Raw genomic sequence first — 7599 nt, forward strand, 5'->3', positions numbered from 1 at the left:
TGATACGTAGGGGAAGAACAAAAAGGGAAAAGAAAAAAATGTGAGAGAATGAAAAGATGAAAATAAAGTGTTTGTAGATGGGGAGGGGAGGAGGGGGTGAAGGGAGGGCAGAGGTAAGGGGAAAAAAATGAGAATCAAGACTTGCCATGTAAAGGTACATGATCCCAACAATGAATGTAACTGTACTGTATCCCTAAATGTACCAATAAACTCAATTAAAAAAAAAATTTAGAGTCCATATTTTAATAGGGAGTAATCCATGAATATGGAGGATTAAGTCTCAAGATTTTTAAGGTTATAATACTCTTATGGAATGGGAACATTCACACTACACACGCACACACACGCACTGTTATTATACATTTTCAATGAATGTAACTGTACTGTATCCCTAAATGTACCAATAAACTCAATTAAAAAAAAAATTTAGAGTCCATATTTTAATAGGGAGTAATCCATGAATATGGAGGATTAAGTCTCAAGATTTTTAAGGTTATAATACTCTTATGGAATGGGAACATTCACACTACACACGCACACACACGCACTGTGCTATTATACATTTGGGAATGCATTTTCGAGACACTTTCTTAAAATTTCAATGTTTCACACTTTATGGCTAGATGGATATTATTTTAAATGAAATTTACTTCTGAGATGATACTATACATTTTATTGTTGCTTGGAAAAGCAGTAGATTCCCCTTCAATTTCACAAATCTAAATATTCTATTTCTATGATTTTCTGCACAATCATCACCTTCCAAAGGAAATTTTCTTCATACGTAATGCTAAAAATAAACCAATCACTTTCAGTGTTCATGCAGGTGATTGTGTTTCTTTTGCTATCTTACTTCTAAGTGTTTTCCATATTAAATTATAAGAACAGATCACACAGAAAGCTTAAATCTGTTTATATTCCGTTGAATAAAGCTGATACTAAGAACAATGTTCAGGAAGATTATCAAGCACAGGCCTTGTTAACTGTGTGTCAGGGACCTCTCATCATGACAGAAGGGGAATATAAGGTCATCATTCAACCTCTAGACAGACCTTACAAGACTTCAATCACTGCCAGACAGGTAATAAATTCCTTTCCCCTTTCTGCTGGGGATATGTGAATTGTTTATTTCACTTTCTGCAGCAATTGATTTTTCTTATGCATTTCTTGTTGGCTTTATTGTCTGAGTCATGTTAATGAACTCTCATTATCATAAATTTTTATTTTTGCTCTGCTGATTTTTTTCCAAATAAGTATGGATGTCAAGAACCCTTAACCCTTAAACTCTTCACTTTATTGTAACTTCTAGTAAGGTGCTTACTTCTCCCTTTTTGCGTACAAAAAGCCTTCACATTCTATCTATAAAAGGAATATATTGTTGTAAATATTCAAGTTATGACTCCCTAAATTCTAAAACTGTGCTCTCTTCACTGGGGTTAAACTACATGTTCTCTCCTGCACTCTTCAACATGTCTATCTACAAATTAAAAATTGTTTAAAGTTTTGATTAATGTTAATTATTGTTTTAGGTTATTTTCTTATTCAAAGCTATCATTTTAAACCCTGTGTTGTATTCCATTTTTTTTCAGCTTTAATTGAGTTTATTGGCACATTTTAGGGATACAGTACAGTTACATTCATTGTTGGGATCTTGTACCTCTACATGACAAGTCTTGATTCTCATTTTTTCCCCTTACCCCTCCCCTCCCTTCACCATTTTTAATAATATAAAGATATATTAGAAATTATAGCCCTTCTATCCTTTTTCACTCCTTTGATTTCTGTAACATTATACTACATCTCTCACCACACCTTTTTAAGACTTTTCATCTACTCAACCCCTAAGTGAATATATTCCTCCTATATTTTCTTTCCCATCCCTCCATACAGAACTCTTTCCCATCCCTCTGTACAGATTTATTCACACACATGGTTTGGAGTGCCAACTATATGCATTGATGAATGCTAACATGTATCCTTGATTTATTACTTAGTTTTCTATCACTGTGACAAAGTACCTGAGAGATACTAACTTGAAGGAAGAAAAGTTTATTTTTACTCATGTTTTCAGAAGTTTTAGTCCATGGTCTCATGGCCTACCCCAGTGAACCATAGTGAAAAAGGCTGGTGGAAGAAAGATGCTTAGAGATTATAACCAGGACAGCATATGCCTTTCAGAGGCACACTCTCAGTTACCTACTTCTTTCAATTGGTCCACACCTATAAAAATTTCCGTCACCTCCCAATAGCCCATTACAATGTGAATTTATCAGTGCATTAATCCACTGATAGAACATTCATTATCCGATCGCCTCCTAAAGGTCACACCACTGAACGTGGGGCAAGCTTTCAATGCATAAGCTTTTGGTGGACATCCCATACTCAAACCCTAACACTGGCCAATATCTCCCCAGAGTTACATTTTCCTGCTGAGGTTTCTATTTAATATCTCCAATCACAAGGACTAGAAGCATTTCAGCTGCTATATATCTGATGCTTATCTCATCACATTTATCTGTCTGGTTCTTATCTGTTTTACCTACTCAATAAATGTCACAATGACTCATCCAATTGCACAGTCCAAACTCTTGTAAATCATCTTTGAATCTTCCCTGTTAATCGGTGTTATGGTTTATGTTTAGATGTCCCTGCAAAGCCTCATGCATTTTCAGAGGTGGCTGGATCTGGAATGTACAATGCTAAGATTAAAGTTGTATGACTACTAAACTACTACCTGTGAGTGATTGGTTTGGCACCACCCTAATCCTGGTAGTCTGGATGGGATAAAATGGGCAGAAAGATTCTTTTAAGGTCTCTTGTTGCTGTGCTACTGTCTGGCTGGCATGAATTTTTGCCTGTCTGCCACCCTGCCTTGGAGCCAGCCCACTATGAGCTGAAACCTCTAAAAAGTGTGAGCTAAATAAACCCTTTACCCTTTAGATTTGAGTGTTGAGTATTTGGTGTCAGCAATGAGAGAAAAGTAATTAATACAATGGGGAGATTGAGTGACCATCTCTGAAAAATGTGCCAGTGTGAGAAGTTAAAGAGCTTTGCTATCTGTATATAATAAAACAGGCCCCTATAGATAGACTCCACAGAAATAAGGAATGGCCCACATGAGAACAAGTCCATAAATTCATTTTGTAAAGGTAGATTTAACATTTAAACAGTGTATTCTTCTTCGAATTTGAAATTTTCCTTCAGGCTAAAATTATTTTTATGATCTAAATGAATTCTCATCCTGGTAATTGCATTTTCTTCAGTTAATTACTGCAACTCAAATCAAAAATAAAAACTAATTTACATTTACTCAGATTGAAACAACATACATGTTGGTCTAACTTGAGTTGTTAAAGAAATAGTCCAGAATGAGGTCATATGAGACTGCCCATACCAAATAAAATTATGAAATAGTTCTCACTTCTAATAGTAAGTCACCCCAATTTCCTTTATATATGTCAGACTAGTGATTTTCTAAACTAATCTAACCTGTGTCAAGTGACTGCAAATTTTTAATTTATTATATTATATCACAGATATATATTTATGAAAATAAATATAAACAAAATAAATATAAAAAAACAGTCTCCATTTAGCTTATTTGAAGTTTTCTTTTCCTTCTACAAGCAAAAGAATCTTATTAGAAAATAATACATAGGAAAATAGATAAAAGCAACTTTAAATATATAAACTGATGCTACATTAAAAGGGATTTCAGTTTCATTTTTATAACAAACAGAATTTCAGATTTATTTTTTTTACAAAGAAATCATTATCCTTAATGTTAGGCACTCCTCTAGGTACTTTATAAATATTATTTAATCCTCAAAATGAGACTACAAAATAGTACCAAGAAAATCTGTAAAATGGAATAATGCTTCTCTTAAAGTTTAAAAAATCAGGGATAAGGGGAAAAAATGAGAACCAAGACCTGACATGTAAAGGTACAAGACCCCAGTAATGAATGTAACTGTACTGTATACCTAAAATGTACCAATAAACTCAGTGAGAAAAAAAAAGTTTAAAACATCAATTCTCAGAGAGGTAAATTAATTGAAGAATGTTCTTTTAAGAGATGAAGTAGTAAGGTATCAGAGAGGCAACTACGTAAGAATACACCATCAACAAGTAGCCCAGCTAGGAAATACCCCGGGCCACCCAGCTCTGTGCACATGTGGCACCAGAATCCCGGCATGCTTAACCTGACTTCAATCGGATTTGAAATGTAAACAACGCATGCTATATTTCCTGGGAAATATTTGGGATAGTCGACTTGTTTTATATGAATTTTTGGATGTCTAGTGAAGCGCTATAGAAATCTTCACAACCAAATGCAAATCTCCCTCTTCCTATTAGCACAAGAGAAATAGTTTTCTTACTCTCCAAGTATCTGTCAGAAATTAGTTCCTAGAAGTTATATTCCTATCTTAATTTTTCCTTCAACAAGATCGAGGTGCCATGCAAAGATGAGAAGATTATTTAGAAATGGCTCTGGACAGAACAGCGCTGGATGTGCAATGTAGTCAAGGGTTCTGGAAAGACTAACAAAGCACAGACTTTTTGCACCTAAACAATAGAAATGTTTGCAAATGCAAAAAACATGCACTAATAATTCATAGAATTCTGTAGCATTATGTAAAATGTTCATGCATAGAACCTGGCCAGGTGACTTTAAATGAATTGGGGGAATATTTTTACAAACATCAGGTGTGTTTGGATGTTCTGGAAAACACGTCAATAAAAGCATTTGCAAGAAGGCAATTATTTTAACATATGTTCTTAATGTTGATATATGTCCCAAAATGGAAAGAATTTGAGGGGCAATTCTCTAATTTTGGACATTATTTCTCATTCATGAACAGTTATTTAACTTAATACTGCTTTACAGGAGCCAGAATTCTTGTATAGAATTTGGGCATTACCACAGTTTAAGTAATTTGTTTCATAATATGAGGAAAGTAAATCAATAGAATATAATTATACCAGAATATTTCAAATAGAAAAAAAGTACTCATAAAATATTCACAGGTCTGGGTTCTCATTTTCTCCCCTTGTCCCTGCCCTCCTTTCACCCCCTCCTCCCCTCACCACTTACAAACACTTTATTTCCATTTTTTCATTTTTTCATATTTTTTTCTTTTCCCTTATTCCCTTTCCCCTACCTTTCCCACTTACCCTACACCTTTAGCCCTTTTCTTCCTATTTCACATGGTCAATTATCTCATTAGTATCTTATGTACTATTACGGTTTATTCACACCAGAGAAACCATTTGGTATTTACACATGTGTGACTTATATATTTCACTTAGGAGTATAGCCTCAATATCTATCCATTTTCCTATGAATGAATCTAATTTTTCATTCTTTATGGCTCAGTAGTATTCCATTTTATAGAAAAACCACATCTTCTTTATCCAGTTTCTAACTGATGTTCAAATGGGCTGTTTCCAAGTTTTAGCTATTACAAACTGTGCAGCTATAAACACGGGTGTGCATATATCACTGTGATATGATTCTTTTATTTCTTTTGGAAAAATACCCAGCAGAGGGATGGCTGGGTCAAATGGGGAGATACCCAGCTCTTTGAGGTATCTCCATATTGATTTCCATAGTGGTTGCACCAGTCGGCACTCCCACCAACAATGGAGAAGGGTTCCTTTCTCCCCATAGCCCCGCCAGCATTTTTTATTGGTTGGTTTTTGATAGCAGCCATTCTTTGTGGGGTGAGGTGGAATCTCAGTGTTGTCTTCATCTGCATCTCTCAAATGACCAGGGACGTGGAACATTTTTTCATATATTTACTTGATGCTTTTACCACTTTGTCTGAGAAATGTCTGTTCATTTCAGATGCCCATTTTCGAATGGGTTTTTTAAATTTGGGGGCACTTTTAAATGGGTGCTAAGGCTCAGCAAATGGAGAAATGTGAACCCGGGAAAAGTGTTGGCATGGTCTCATTTGGGCTAGCACTTCCCATCCCTGCTGTTCATCGGAATCATGCAGGAGCCTTCCCTGGCACTTTCCTGGTGATTATGGTGTTCAGCAAGGTCAGGTACAAATAAGAAATAGAATCACAGGCTGAATGGGACTTCCCATGGAGAGTGGGCAGAATGAGAACAAGTCTTAACATTCCAGGTTTTCAGACAAAAACTGTCATCCTTCTAACAAGACCAGCTTTTTCCTCCAGATTCTGTAATTTTACTTATACCAAGACTATGGGTCAATCTAAACTACTATATCATGGGAAAATGCAAAGATAGTGCAGTAGTAATAGTAGTTGTTGTTGCTGTTTTCATTTTGTTCTACCTGGCATGAGTTATGGGGAGTAACAAGAAGATTCAGGGAAGCCAGAGAATATTCCCCCCATCAGTCATCGTGAGGCAATATTCCCACAGGCCTAGAGAAGGGCGGGACTGGAAAAGAATCAGTGTGGGATTCTTATGTGCAGCATGAAATGCTCCTGGACAAGTGGACATAAGATAAGGACTCTAGCAGCACCACCAAGTGGTAGAGCCTCAACCACAGATGCTGTCTGTTAGTCCTGGGCTCACAGGCAAATTAGTAGAGGAATATGAACAGCTCTTAGAATGCGAGATGATAGGTTCTCTCCTCACATTTGACGTGTCAGGGTAATAAGCCTCTTGTGATTTGGTCCTTCGGGTACCCATAAGAAATTGGGAGATCTGCACTTTTCTTCCTATATCATTAAACATACAGTTAATATCACGGACTGACTGAGGCAACAGCTTCTCTGGAGGCTCAAGCCCTGCCCACCAGATCATAGGAAGTATGGCACTCTTCCAGATTTTTTCAACACAAGCACCAAATACACAATTGTGAATTCACCAAAACCAGATTCCTTATACACTATTACATAACTATGGGTTGGTCATTTTATGCAGATGAAATAAGTCTCACCTAGACTAGCATTTGCCTAAACTTAAAATCCATAGTTTTTGCACAACATTACAGAGTACATTTAGAAACTATGAATATAGTAACCCAGTTTGGCTGATATAAACTATTCAAAATACTATAAAATGAATTGCAAGACTATACTATCCCTCAAGTCTCAAAGAGTAAACACTAAATTTGGTAAATGATGGAGATGTCAGTTTTAGATAGTGTCAGTAATTGTTTTAACTAATCCTCTCTTCTCCACAAATATTCCACAGTCCTATGATGCATCAGATACTGTTGTGCGCTCTCAGGGTATAATAAGAAAAGTAACAAAGCACCTGTCATCGTGAAGCTTAAATTCTATCACAGGAAGACAGAATATTAACCAAGCTAAACTCATAGTAAGTCTGGAGGTGATAAATGCTACAAAGAAACGTAAAAATGGAATGAGGAGAGAGGTTGGTGATGGAAAGGGAGGCTAGTTGCTTTGTATGTTACTATTTTATACAGATGACTTACTTGGACAGGAACATCTGAACAAGATCAAAAGCTGGCAAGGACTGAACCACATACATGTGTGGAGAGAGCAGCAGGAAGATAAAGTGCTCAGAGACAGTTCGAAGCAACCAAAACCTTATTTCCCCAGTTTGGTGGTGCTGACAGCCTCCTCATTTCTCTAACATGACTGTGGACATTTCTT

The sequence above is a fragment of the Fukomys damarensis genome, unplaced genomic scaffold (genome assembly GCF_012274545.1).
Source record: "Fukomys damarensis isolate Sample0158 unplaced genomic scaffold, DMR_v1.0_HiC HiC_scaffold_16, whole genome shotgun sequence".
NCBI lineage: Eukaryota > Metazoa > Chordata > Mammalia > Rodentia > Bathyergidae > Fukomys > Fukomys damarensis.